A 13,537-nucleotide genomic window follows, 5' to 3' on the forward strand; every position below is an offset into this window, starting at 1 on the left:
ATTTGCAAATAACTGGGCAGAAGGAATAAGGTTAGGAGTTATGAAATTGACCATGCTGTTAACAAAACCTAGAAATTGCATCAACTGGTACTCTCATGACTATTTTGACCACTATGTAACAGAGATTCTACTTGAGACAAGTCTTCCAGGAACTACAGAAGAAAGATTTGATGGAGAAAGTGCAGTTTTCAGTCCTTTTAACTCCACTTGAATGTGTTTTAAGACGTGATGGCAGACAGGCCGTGCTACCCATTTTCTGCTGTTCTTAAGCCAGTGTTTTATCCCAGAGCTGATTGCTCTGGTGCTGAAATGACAGCTCACACTTCTACCCGCTGCAAGTATCACTGGGAGCAGTATGTCGTTACTATGGCTCTTTTTAAACTGGATGCTAACTTTCTACAAAAACTGTATCTGTTCTTTTCCAGTGGAGGTTAAGAATGAGAGGAGCTGCCTTCTATTTTTAAATATGGCCTATGATGTCCTTTGTAGCATTTATCAGGGTAATAATCCAAGTTTGACATTAGTAACCCACATAGAACCTGGGGCTCAAAAAAATGTTAAAAAATTGTTTTAGGACACTAGAGAGATGTCTCAGTGCTTAAGAGCACTGTCTGCTTTTCTAGAGATCCTAAATTCAATCCCCAGTGTCCATATGGAAGCTCACAACCTTGTGTAACTATAGTCCCATGGGATCAGACACACTCTTCTGGTGTGCAAATGTACACAGAGACAAAAAATATGCAAATAAATAAATAAATAGATACCCAGAGAGGCCTGCCCCTAGGTCCCATCCCTGGGCACCAGCCACTCCGGGGAAGACCTGCCCAACTTGGCCCCAGGTTCTGGCCATCAGGTAGGGACCCACACACACACACTGGGAAGGTTCCCCTTCTCCAAGACCCCCAGCAGACCCTGCAAACTCCATGCTCTGCCACCACACCCAACTGCCTGAGACTCCAGCCACTTTCTGAGACTCAGAGACCAGCTTCCAGCTCTGATGCTGCCCCAGAGCTCCCATCTGGACAAGATATGAGTGCCTGGGTTCATACCCAGAGAGGCCTGCCCCTAGGTCCCATCCCTGAGCATCAGCCATTCGGGGAAAGACTTGACCAACTTGGCCCCAGGTTCTGGCCATCAGGTGGGCCCTGAGGGAAGGTTCACCTTTGCCAAAACCCCAGGCAGACCCTATAATCTCCATGCCCTGCCCTCACACTCATCCTCCTGAGACCCCAGCCACTTCCTGAGACTTAAGAGACCAGTCCCCAGCTCCCATCTGGCCCAGAGCTTCCATCTGGAATGAAGGGAGGCTTCCTGAATCTGTCAGCTCTGTCTGGACCAAGAGCACTGAAAAGACCATGAACTAATCCACAAGGAGATGGGCAGACATCAAGGCAGAAGTACATACAACAAAATAAAGAGCAATACAGCATCACCAGAACCTAGCCCTCCTCCAACAGCTAGACCTGAACATCACAAAATGGAAGAAGCAGAAGAAAGCAACCTTATGAATAACATCATAAAAAGGGTAGAGGCTTATATAGAAGAAATCAAAAATGAAATCGAGGAAAAGACAAACAAAAAATGGGAAGAACTCTATAAAAAACTAGAGGAAGGGACAAATAAAGCAGAAGAAAACAATAAATCCCTGAAAAAAAATCATGAAAAAAAGCAATGAAACAGATGAAGGAAACAGTCCCAGACCTGAAAAGGGAAATAGAAAAAAATGAAGAACACAAACAGAGGGAATGCTGGAAATAGAAAATCTGAGTAAATGATCGGGAACTTCAGATGCAAGTATAACCAACAGAATGCAAGAGATGGAAGAGAGGATCTCTGGCGCTGAAGATATGGTAGAAGAAATAGATTCATCAGTCAAAGAAAACACTAAAGCAAACAAAGTCATGACCCAAAATGTCCAAGATATTTGGGACACCATGAAAAGACCAAACTTACAAATAATAAGGATAGAGGAAGGAGAAGAACACCAACTCAAAGGCACAGAAAATATATTCAACAAGATCATAGAAGAAAACTTTCCCAACTGAAAGAAGAAAATGCCTATGAAGATACAAGAAGCCTTTAGAATACCAAACAGATTAGACCCCCCAAAACTGTCCTCTTGTCCCATAATAATTAAACAACTAAACGTACAGAATAAAGAAAGAATATTAAGAGCAGCAAAGGAAAAAGGCCAAGTGACCTATAAAGGCAAACCCATCAGGATAACACCCGATTTCTCAATGGAGACTTTGAAAGCCAGAAGGACCTAGACTGATGTAATGCAGACACTAAGAGACCATGGATGCCAGCCTAGACTAATATACCCAGCAAAACGTTCAATCATCATAGATGGAGTGAACAAGACATTCCAAGGCAAAGCCAGATTTAAACAATACTGATCCACAAACCCAGCCCTACAGAAAGCACTAGAAGGAAAATTCCAACCTAAGGAAGTCAGACACACCCTCGAAAACACAGGCAATAGATAAAGCCACAGCAGTAAACCCCAAAGAAGAGAAGTACACACACACACTATCACCAAAAAATAACAGGAATGAACAATCACTGGTCAATAATATCCATTAATATCAATGGCCTTAATTCACTTATAAAGAGATACAGGCTTACAAAATGGATATGAAAGCAGGACCCATCTTTCTGCTGCATAAAAGAAACACATCTAAAATTCAAAGTCAGACACTACCTAAGAATAAAAGGCTGGGAAAAGACTTTCCAATCAAATGGTCTTAAGAAGCAAGTGGGTGTAGCCATCCTAATATCCAGCAAAATATACCTTAATCTAAAATCAATCAAAAGAGATCAAGAAGGGCATTACATCCTCATCACAGGAAAGATCCACCAAGATGAAGTTTCAAATCTGAACATTTATGCCCCAAACACAAGGGCACCCACATATGCAAAAGAAACATTATTAAAGCTTAAACCACATATAAAACCTCCAAATCAAAACTTAACAGAGAAATAAAGAACTTAATTGATGTTATGACTCAAATGGACTTAATATCTACAGAACATTCCATCCTAACAAAAAAGACCCCATGGAACCTTCTCTAAAATCTACCACATACTTGGCCACAAAGCAAATCGCAATAGATACAAAAAAATTGGAATAACCTCCTGCATTCTATCAGACTACCATGGTTTAAAGGTAGATTTCAACAACAACAAAAACTACAGAAAACCTATAATCTCATGGAAACTGAATAATGCTCAACTAAATCACCAATGGGTTAAGGAAGAAATAAAGAAAGAAATTAAGACTTCCTAGACATCAACAAAAATGAAGACACCACATACCCAAACTTATGGGACACTATGAAAGCAGTGCTAAGAGGGAAATTCACAGTACTAAAGGCCCATATATAGATGTTGGAGAAATCTCACACTAGTGACTTAACAGCATACTTAAAAGCTCTAGAACAAGAAGAAGCAAAGTCTCCCAGGAAGAATAGACGCCAGGAAATTATCAAATTGAGAACTGAAATCAATAAAATAGAAACAAAGAGAACAATACAAAAAAATTAATGAAACAAAGAGTTGTTTCTTTGAGAAAATAAACAAGATAGGCAAGTTCTTATCCAAACTAACCGAAAGACAGAGAGAGAGCATCCAAATTAACAAAATTAGAAATGAAAAGGGGGACATAACAACAGACATTGAAGAAATCCACAGAATCATCAGGTCATACTTCAAAAACCTCTACTCCACAAAACTGGAAAAGCTAAAAGAAATGGATAATTTTCTGGATAGGTACCACATATCTAAGTTAAATCAAGACCAGATAAACTATTTAAATAGTCAAATAACCTCTAAGGAAATAGAATCAGTCATTAAAAATCTCCCAACCACAAAAAAAAAAGCACAGCACCAGACAGTTTCAGCACAAAATTCTACCAGATCTTCAAAGAAGAGTTAATACCAATATTCTTTAAATTGTTCCATACAATAGAAACAGAAGGAACATTACCAAACTCCTTCTATGAGGCTACAATTACCCTGATTCCTAAACCTAACAAGGATACAACAAAGAAAGAGAACTACAGACCAATCTCCCTCATGAACATTGATGCAAAAATACTCAATAAAATACTGGCAAACAGACTCCAAGAACACATCAAAACAATTATCCACCATGATCAAGTAGGCTTCATCCCAGGGATGCAAGGGTGGTTCAAAATACGAAAGTCCGTCAATGTAATACAACATATAAACAAACACAAAGAAAAAAACACATGATCATCTCACTAGATGCAGAAAAGGCATTTGACAAAATCCAACATCCCTTCATGATAAAGGTCATGGAGAGATCAGGAATACAGGGAAAATACCTAAACATAATAAAGGCTATTTACAGCAAGTCAACAGCCAACATCATATTAAATGGAGAGAAACTCAAAGCAATTCCACTAAAATCAGGAACAAGGCAAGGCTGTCCTCTCTCCCCATACTTATTCAATATAGTACTTGAAGTTCTAGCCAGAGCAGTAAGACAACATAAGGAGATTAAGGGGATACAAGTTGGAAAGTAAGAATTCAAGCTTTCCCTATTTGTAGATGGCATGATAGTATACTTGAGTGACCCCAGAGATTTAACCAAGGAACTGATACAGCTTATAAACACATTCACCAACATAGCAAGATACAAGATCAATTCAAAAAAATCAGTAGCCCTCCTATATACAATTGACAAACAGTCTGAGAAGGAAATCAGAGATACATCACCCTTTCCAATAAACACAAATGATATTAAATACTTTGGGGTAACACTAACTAAGCAAGTGGAGGACCTATATGACAAGAATTTTAAGTCCCTGAAAAAAGAAATTGAAGAAGATGTCAGAATATGGAAAGATCTCCCATGCTCATAGATAGGCAGCATTAACATAGTAAAAACGCCAATCTTACCAAAAGCAATCTACAGATTCAATGCAATCCCCATCAAATTACCAACACTATTCTTCACAGACCAATGGAATCGAACTGAAGATGCTGACATTAATCTGCACACCTATGAACATATGATTTTTGACAAAGAAGCCAAAAGTGTACAATGGAAAAAAGAAAACATCTTCAACAGTCATTAAAAATCTGAAATATATATATATATATATATATATATATATATATATATATATATATATATATATTCAAAGATTTAAAGATTAAAGTTTGTATCCATTTCAAAATTCATAAGCCAAATTTTAAGGATGTGGTCATATTAGGAAGTGAAGTTTTTAGGACACAATGAATGTTTTATAGAAAATAGCTCACACAGCATCTAAGCTTTTCTTCCTGCCTTCCATATAAAGACAGCCCTTCTTCCTCTGGCACAGTGGGTTTAGGCTCAAAGTGCCAGCTTGTAGCACAGATCAGGTCCCTCTGCATACTGAATTAATCTTGCTTTTCCCAGGTACTAGGAACAACAGAAATAAATTTATATTATTTAAGACCCCTGCCACAGATTTCATCATACAATACACAGACTAAAATGTGTATTGTATCTGATGTTCAAAATTATGAAGAAGTTACTGCAAGTGAGGTAATTAATGAAGCAGAAGAAGATGAATGTGATTGCTTTTTTGCTGTTTTTAATCTGTGCAGTTCTGTTTTGCAGAATTGCTGATCCATTGTTTTATTCACAATTCAAAAGTCCAAAATATAGAAATTCAATGTACAAATCCTGCTTTCTTAAAGATTGAAGACATAAGATAGGAAAATGGAAATTTGCACTGAACACATGTTCAAACTAAATTCAGCTTTATTTTTGTACATCATTCTAGAAATTCATATTTAATTATTACTTAATATCTCAGGAATATTCACGAACCAATGACAAATTTATACATAATGGAATTCAAAGTGAATGACTTAGGCATGTTTATGGGAGCCCATTTTCAGGTTCCTAGTCACTTTACCCAGCAGGTCTGCATAGAGGGGATGATTGGACCATGGGCCTGAGTGCAGGTATCTGAGATGGTCTGCACTTGGCTGTGCTGGGGGTAGGTCTTTTGCTCCACCCCTTGGTGTTTCTATAAATACCCAAGGGCAGACAGTCAGGGCCCATTGGAATAAGTTCCAGGCCCTCTAGAGGCTATTCTGTATGTTCTATCTGTTTATCTCCACAATCTAAATCCCTCTATCTAATATTTCCTGCTACTTTCACTCAAGAAAAGTCTAGGGGTTAGTGGGTAGCTGCTCCACACATGTTATAAATTTTCAGTAATGCTACTTTAAGGAATATACTAATAAATTTTAAAAAAGCCACTAGGGCCAGCTTATATGTCTCACAGGGATAAAGACACTCAACATACATTCCTGAGCATCCAAGTTCAAACTCTGGAATCCACTTAAAGGTGGAAGGAGAATTGACTTCACTTAGTTGTCCTCTGATATCTACATGCACATGTGGCACATGTGCCCACACAAAAGTTATGTTTTTAAAAACAGAAAGACCAATTACCGGGCACTTTGCCAATGGCACTCAATGAACAAATTGCTTCTTTTGGTTTTGGAAGTCAGCATGTGTGGAAACACTCAAACACAGCAACAGTCAGATCTCTCCAGAGCTAGAGCTGCTCTCCTGTCTGCACGGCAGGTGCCATGGCCTATTTTCAGTGTCCACAGTCTAAAGGATGCAGGGCCAATCTGCATTTTAAAGAAACGAGTTGCTGAAATCTTGCCAGTTCAACTTTTAGAATTATACAAAAAGTAATGTGATAAGAAGGCTTTTGTAAAAAATGAGTTAATTAGCTTTCCAACCATTCAGTAATTTTCATATTTTTCCTTTTTAATGCAAAGCTGAGGAGAAATGCAGGGTGACCTGACAGGGCCCTTGTCTTCAGTGTACTTTATACCCAGTTCACTGTGACTCACTCCCTTTTTCTTTGAAAAGATATTCTCTTTTTTTCCATTCTGGAACTGGTAAATAGGTAGGCACATGCTATACTGGAAATGCACATCATTATTTTCCACAGTGCCTGGAAGCTTCTTGGTAGCTAGTGTTGCATTAACAGAGTTGAAGCATGACACATTAATGTAAGCAGAATTGGACCCATGTAGCTGGGACTTTGGAGAAGGAAGAATGAACAAACATTGGGATTAGAGCCAAGACTGCCTTCCCTGAATCTTTAGTTCCTTACTAGATCTGCACCAAATTTCCTTCGTTTGTTTTTGAGACTTATTTTCCATTGGTTAGAAAGCCTTGGGCAGATTTAATTTTAATTCCCAGGGGACTTCATACCCCCTTATTCTGGCAAGAGGTTAATAGCAGCAGTGTTTTGTGTGGCATCACATTTGTCCTTAGCTCAATTTCATGATGTAAAGACAATTTTTACAGATGACAAAATGTAAGCACCATGAATACTTAAGTACCCTCTTAAGTTCACATTGCCAGATTTTAAATTATGATACAAAATAAGATATTTAAAATATGATGCCCTTTGGAGTCCAATGTTGATTCTCTTTCAATGCTGGGATTATATAAATTTTATTTATAAATAGCAAGGTACATATTCTTAATTTAACTCAATATTTTAGTTCATATATATATATATGGGGGAATGAAGTGGTAGTTTATACACATATATAAAATTTTACACATGCAAAGTAAAGAAAAAGATATCACACACCTTGGAACTGCAGTTACAAGCAGGTATGAGCCACCCGACCTGGGTTCTGGGAACCAAATTTGAATCCTCTGAAACAGAAATACTTGCTTTTAACCACTGAGCCACCACTTCAGACTCACAAGGTACAGTTTGATGATTTGAGGGGAAAAAAGTCAACTACAGGAAATTGGCTTATTTTTTTCTTGACAAGATAGTAGCAACTGAGTTTATGTTTAATAGAATATTCAAATAAAACCTGATTCCCATCATTCCACAGAGACAGCATAAAATTAAAAAAAATAAAACAAATAAGAATCCCTGAAAATAAATTATCATTAACGGAGAATTGCTTTGTACCAGTCAAAGGTGGAATAGTTACTCAAGACCAAAATTAAATGGAAAGGGGAAGAGAAGCCATTGTAATATAGAATGTGAGTCATCTCTTGAAGACTTACAGCCCTAGGTAATCCAGTACTTTATCTTCAATGGTTATTTATTATGTGTACATAGAAGTATTTGGAGAAACACAAATTACATCAAACAGATGTAGGCTTTCAACTGTAAAAAAATTACTGGTTTGATGGGAGATGAGAGATTCTACTCATGATACAATATGTAAATTAACAACAAAGCATGCTAGTCTACCAGTAGTTGCTTTTCACTGTGACCAGGTCAACTAGATTTCCCAGTGCATCTAAAACAATGGTATTGAGATCTACCAAATGACACTGAGAAAGAATAAATACTCAAGGTAAATGATAAAGTCATAGACAATAGCCAGTTCATTGACTTGGTACTTTCTGATGTTGAATGCTCAATAAATACATAATTCTTTAGTTTAAAAGACACTTTCAGCCGGGCGGTGGTGGCGCACGCCTTTAATCCCAGCACTCGGGAGGCAGAGCCAGGTGGATCTCTGTGAGTTCGAGGCCAGCCTGGACTACCAAGTGAATCCCAGGAAAGGCGCAAAGCTACACAGAGAAACCCTGTCTCGAAAAAACCAAAAAAAAAAAAAAAGAAGACACTTTCATAGTAAACAAAGTCTAATTATTTTATTTTCCCCTTATGTAACTGATCAAATTGCTTACCTTTTAATTAATTAATTTTTTTCCAGCCTGATCAGTTTCCCCTCCCTCTCTCCTCTACTCCCATTTTATCTTTCCAACCTCCCCTCTCCCACCCACCCCCATACACTCCTCCTCCTTTCTCTTCAGAAAAGAGCAGGCTTCCCATGTATACCAGCCAAAGATGGTATATCTTTTTGCAGTAAGACTAGGCATCTCTGCCAGTAGCCATGTCGGGGGTGGGGTGGGGTGGGGACAACAGGTGACAATTGAGGTTCAGGGTGTTGGTCTACCAGGAGGCAACCCCTTGGTGGATAATTCTTGGGTAGGCAAGGTCCCTGAGACCCCAGACCCCAGAATTTCTTTTGCTTCTGCTGTGCCTTTGCATGTTTACTGGTGCTATCTCTCTCTGATCTCTGGCATAGTTGAATTGGGTGTGGGGAAATTCTCCACTGCCTGAAAGACAATGTGTTTATCTTATGGAAACATCCAATTACCTGTGAATTATCATGAAGATGACTTCCTCCCTAATCTGTACTGTCCAGTTGATAATATTAGCTTATTATGGTGTTATTTTATTTGTACTGAAATGTGATTTTCATTGTATGTTAATAAATAAAGTTGCCCAGGGGTTAGAGCTATTAGAGCCATAGCAAGAGCGTGGCGGCGGCGGCGGCGGCGGCGGCGGCGGCGGCAGCAGCAGCAGCGCATGCCCTTAATCCCAGCACTTGGTAGAAGAGCTAGGTAGATCTCTGTGTGTTCAGGGATACAGCCAGCATTGGAGACATACACCTTTAAGACGTGGAGGGTGGTACTTACAGGCAGTGACAAGGCAGTCATGTGGTTGGGTTTACAACCAATGAGAAGGCAGAACAGAAAGACTATTTAAAGACAGACAAACAGGAAGTAGCTTTCTTTCGGGGAAGCTAGGAGCACTGCAGGAGGTAAGATTTTAGCTCTGAGCTCTGACCTCTCGGCTTTCTCTTTTTCATTGGTTCTATGTTTCTTATTTTAATAAGATGATTGGTTACATCTACATCTTATATAAAGCCTTGATGAATAAAAGTATAAACAAGGATATAAATATATATATTTAAATCACAACTCAGGTCAATGATTAGGAGAACAATTGAATTCTCTGAAAACCAGGATGGCCCCAATTCTCTTAATGCTAAAAAGACACAGTTACAGGTCTCAGTGTACGTCATTTGGTTGAAACAAAGCCTTGTAATAACTTCAAGTTAGATCAGATGTTTTGACAATAACTTCAAAAAAATACAGAAAACAATGTATTTTGTTTATAAATGTCTATAAGGATAGATGACTAAGGTTAAAAATACAAAGTGTCTAATGTTAAGGTTGGTTGTTGATCAAAGGTGATAAACAACTCCTTGTACCCATTCCTGCCCCCTGACCTCCTGATAAGAGGCTATTGATAAACAAGTATGCATCCTGAGAATCTAAAATACAGCTGACTGTTTGTCTTTTATGTACAAAAGTTTAGGTTTGTGATTCCTTTAGGATTCCTTGTAAGATTAACTTTCAAGATAGACAGTAAAATTTTTTCTTGGTAGCCTTGGTATGTGGCCTGCCAGCAAGGAAGTTGGCTATGAAAAGATGCTTTCTTTCTGCTCATTTTCTGCTGACCCACAATAAGTTACTTAGATGTATATATGGGGTATTGGGATGACTTTTTTTTTAAAAAAATCATGTAGGGAGATGAAAGTCATGTCACCTGTACTCTGTGGGAATTTAGCAAAATCACTGTATGGTATAGAGATTAGGATGGACACATGTTTTTAAGAAGTACCTTGACTTTGAAGATTCCTTGTAGAAAACAATGATTGTTTTTGCTGAGGGTGCCTTTTGGCCATCCCATAACCTTGGTCACAAGACACTTCAGGCACACCTGGGGCTTTTATATTATTGTGTATTGCACACAATGCTGAATGAAGGATTAGAGTCAAGGGAGCAAGTGATGGTCCCCTTCAGTAAGGCATGTAAATTAAGGTTAGGGACCTTGGTATGAGGAAATTCTTCATGCAACAATCTGTAAATACACTTTTGTATGGCTGTTCACCCAAAGTAAAGGCAGCCAAATCCAGCACAGTCAATCCATCAGAAGAGGTTGATGAATAAAGAAGAGAACTATCAAGAGAATGGGTGAGTGCCTTTATCCTAACTCCCTCAGATAGAAAAGTCCAGTACAGGCCAACACTGGATTTTCCCTTCGTGCTTTGTGTGCTTCCTAGAGGCTGGTACCCCAGGCAGCATTATGCTCCCTGTCCTATTAAAGATAGACATGGCAACCCTGTAGGAGGAAAGAGTTCCAAAAGCAAGTAACATAGTTAGAGACAGCCCCTGCTCCTGCTGTTAGGAGTCACACAAGAAGACCAAGCTAGACAACTCTGACATATATGCAGGGCCTAGGTCAGTCCCATGCAAGCTACCTGGTTGGTGGTTCAGTCTCTGTGAGCCCCTGTGAGCCCATATTAGTTGATTCTGTGGGTTTTCTTGTGGTGTCCTTGACTCCTCTGGCTCCCACAATCTTTCCTCCCTTTTTTCCAAAGGATTTCCTGAGGTCTGCCTAATGTTTGTCTGTGAGTCTCTGCATCTGTTTCCATCCGTTGCTGGGTGAAACCATCTCTGATGACAATTGGGCTAAGCAGCAAAAATTGCCTACTTCTTAGTTCAAATAATTAAGAAAACTTTCAAGGAAGTGTCAGAGTTGAGGACACAAGAATTGTAAAGAGGTGCTGGAGAGATGGCTCAGGGGTTAAGAGCAGTGGCTGCTGTTCCAGAGGTCCTGAGTTCAATTCCCTGCAATTACATGGTGGCTCACAACCATCTGTAATGACATCTGGTGCCCTCATCGGGACTGCAAGGATACATGCAGGCAGAACACTGTATATGTAATAAATAAATCTTAAAAAAAAAAAAAGAATTGTAAAGAATTTTCAGGTCTGCACTCTGATGCTGATTGTGACTTTATAAACTATCCTGGTAATTCTAATAAAGGATGACCAGAGCATTTGTCTTCTTCTCTAGGGTACTTTTCTGTCTCCTAGTTCTGGCCCCTTGGATATCTTGAATCTGCTATTCAACATTCAAACCTATGGTGTATTGACGACAACACATGCTGCAATGCTGTGTTGTGTGGACAGGATGACACACTTCAAGGAGGGCTGTGGATGTTGTGTGCAGGGAGAGTGGTGCAGTCTTCCTTGAGGCAGGGTCTCCAGCTCACTATAAGGAATTTGCCCATCATAATGCAATTACAGCAGCATTGGCATCAGAACCTGTGAGCAAAAGCTAGCTGAAGATGCTGCTCAGTATTTTTGTCAAGCATTGTCTGAAGTTCTAAAGCTAGTAGTCTCAGAGTTACTCTTCCTGTCAGATATAATAGCTGCAAGAATCACTTCCACTGAAAAGAAGTGAGACATTTTTTAAGCCTTCAGTCCTCAGGTAGCATGGGTCAGAAATCTAAACACTGATAAAAATGTCATTCTGTTCCGGAGCTGATGTATAAACTACTCATTTTTTTTTTTTTTGACATAGAATGCTCTTCGTTTAGAGGAAGTTTGAGAATCATGTCTCCACAAATGTTTCTGGTTTGAGCATCCTTCAAATATATCATGAAGCATTTACCCATGCCCCAGACTGTGATGTCAAACATCTCAAACTGTATCATTCATCTTTAAACTAATCTGTCCCAAACCACCAAGGTTCAGGATGTCAAATGACCTCCAAGCTGTTTGGATTCCCACCTTCATTCTCAACCTCCAGCAAGGTGTGTGCTTTGCAGGCCTGAGTCACCATGTTCAGTTTACTTAGCCTGTGGAGAATAGACAATCATGTATGTTCATTAAACCACATCACACCTAAAGGGCATTTCAAGGGCATATTTTCTTTGTTGTAGAAAAAAATAGTAATTCTTGTGTCATTACAGAAATTTGTGGTACTATCTTCTCACAGAACAATGAGCTTCAATTAAAAAAAAATAACCAATACTTTCAAATCAGTTTCTGTGTCATTAAAAATGAAATTGGAATATCAGCAATTTTAAAACCTAATGAATTCACGTGTCATTATTTAACTTGTTTTGCATTAGAATCTCCTAAATTAACCAATGCTATATAACTCCATTTCACCCTGAGTGCAGTTTGATGAGTTTAATATGAGCTCGAGCTCCTTCACTCTTCTGACATTACTTCCACTCCCTCCAGATAACCGCCTAAGCCTTTCAGCAGTTCTCTGACGATGTATGCATTTATTTAGGTACCTAGAAACATTTTTCTCTTGTTGTATAAGAACTATATTGTACAAAGAGGCAATAGCCAAACTCAAGATATTTAATGTAAATTCGGCTCTACAAAAAATTTCTCCAGCTATGTCAAGTGTGCAAATCATTTAGGTTTCTTTTGGAACGACACCTTCTACAACCAATCATCTTTACCTATCTGTATTTTAAAATGCTTCCTTGTCCATACATTCCATCTCCTCCCTGAAGCACTGTGTGCCTAATTTTCTGCTATATGTCTTGACCCTAAAAAGGGATTTTTTTTCAGAGCAGGTACTCAATAAAAATTTTAGTAAATGTGTTAAGGAAAGTGCATTCTTGGTTTCTTTTCTTTAAATTTTCAGGGTGTGTTTGTGTGTGTGTATGTGTGTGTGTGTGTGTGTGTGTGTGTGTGTGTGTGTGTGTGTGTGTTAATGTGTATATACAGGTACTTGAGGAGGCCACAGGCATAGGATTCCCTGGCAGCTGAAGTTATAGACAGTTAGGAGCTGACACACATGGATCAAGTGCAGGATGTGTTTTTAAATACAGAGTCACCTCTCTGG

General features: G+C 38.8%; 1 long non-coding RNA gene across 2 annotated transcripts in view; it reads right to left on the reverse strand.

Annotated features, from left to right (window-relative positions):
- The window catches only part of LOC143266991 (uncharacterized), a 180,248-nt gene that overhangs the window by 63,635 nt on the left and 103,076 nt on the right, over positions 1-13,537 (reverse strand). The window contains exon 3 of one of the 2 annotated variants that reach the window (XR_013041849.1): positions 7,650-7,717. The exons of the other annotated variant lie outside the window; for it this stretch is intronic. This is a non-coding gene — a long non-coding RNA (uncharacterized LOC143266991). The remainder of the gene's footprint in view (positions 1-7,649; positions 7,718-13,537) is intronic. 2 annotated transcript variants of the gene reach the window in all.

This window comes from Peromyscus maniculatus, chromosome 1, assembly GCF_049852395.1.
Source record: "Peromyscus maniculatus bairdii isolate BWxNUB_F1_BW_parent chromosome 1, HU_Pman_BW_mat_3.1, whole genome shotgun sequence".
In the NCBI taxonomy this organism is placed as follows: Eukaryota; Metazoa; Chordata; class Mammalia; order Rodentia; family Cricetidae; genus Peromyscus; species Peromyscus maniculatus.